This window comes from Nannospalax galili, unplaced genomic scaffold (assembly GCF_000622305.1).
Source record: "Nannospalax galili isolate Female #2095 unplaced genomic scaffold, S.galili_v1.0 scaffold1395, whole genome shotgun sequence".
Lineage (NCBI taxonomy): Eukaryota > Metazoa > Chordata > Mammalia > Rodentia > Spalacidae > Nannospalax > Nannospalax galili.
Genome location: NW_008336062.1, coordinates 417,421 through 418,947, shown reverse-complemented (window position 1 = coordinate 418,947; position 1,527 = coordinate 417,421).

Genomic DNA, 1,527 nt, shown 5'->3' with positions numbered 1-1,527 from the left:
CTTTTTGGTGTCTGTTGTGATGTTTCCCCTTTCATCTCTGATTTTGTGCTCTTTCTTCCTTTTGGTTAACTGGACTAAGGGCCCATCAATCTTGTTTATCTTTTCAAAGAACCAGTTTTTGGATTCATTGATTCTTGTATTGTTTTGTTTCTATTTCATTAATTTCTTCTCTGATTTTTGTTATTTCTTCTCATCTACTAGGTTTGGGGTTGTTTGTACTTGCTTCAAGTCTTGAGTTGCAAATATTAAGTCATTTATTTGTGCTCTGATTTTCTAACCTTCCCCCTTAGGGCTGCTTTTAAAGTGTCCCAGAGGTGATTCAGGAGTGTGTTGCTTCATCTGAGTAGTGTAGTTACCTAGAGCTTCTTTTGATGTTGATTATAAACTTTATTGCACTGTGGTCTGACAAAATGCCAGTCTTTCACAGGGAGGTGAGGTCATTATTATTATTATTGAAAGACATATTGGATACTGTCATTTCAACTCCTTTGTGTTTCTGTTATACTTGTTTTCTTTTTGTAGCCTCTTGGCATACTCATTCCTATCTTCAGTCCTTTGTACTGCTTCAAGTATTTTCTGTAGGGCTGGTTTGTTGGTTATCAATTCTTTCAGCCTATTCATGTCATGGAAAATTTTCCCTTCCCCTTCAACTATGATAGTTTTGCTGGGTAAACTATTCTGGGTGGCATCCATGGTCCAGGCTCTTTTGGCTTTCACAGTTTGTACTGAAAAGACAGCTATAATTCTGATGGGTTTTCCTTTGTAACTTTTCTCTAGCAGCTTTCAGTAACCTTTGTTCTGTACATTTAATGTTTTTACTATGATGCAGGGTGGGGAGTTTCTGTTCTGGTCATGTTGAATTGGTGTTCTATGTGCTTCTTGAACCTGCATAGGTTAAGTCTTGGCTTAATTTAGGGAAGCTTTCTTCTATAATCCTGCTGAAGATCTGGTCAATGCCATTGGCCTGGGAGTCTTCTCCTTCCTATATGCACGTGTTGTAGGTCCCTTCCACTGAACTGTACTCCCGTCTTAGATTCAGTATAATAAAAAGATTTTGAAATTTCAGTAAAAATTTCCAGCTTTTAGTGCTGGAGGCTGCAAATGAGAATTGCCAAAGTCAAAGTGCTGAACTGTGAAAAGTGCATCATCATATTCTGTATGGAGCACCCCTACAAATCTTAAGCACCAAGGTGTTGGTTAATGTCTTAAAGCCTCCATAAAGGGGGCCTCCAGTTTTTGAAGGTGCTTCAGTGACCCCTCTTCCCACAATCTGCTTAAGAGTTTGAAACCCACCATACATCCTCAAAAGCCCAAACACTTTTATTCTTTTTTTTTTGAGACAGGGGTAGCCCCAGCTGGCCTGGCCTGGAACTTGCTATGGCTACTGCTTCCACCTGTTCCTTTTATTCAACCTACACACCCTCAGGGGACCTAGAACTACTAATGGTTACATTTATACAACTTGGTAATTGAACATGCCATTTTCCCCAGTTCAAAGGCATTTGGGGGTGGAGGGAATGGGACAGA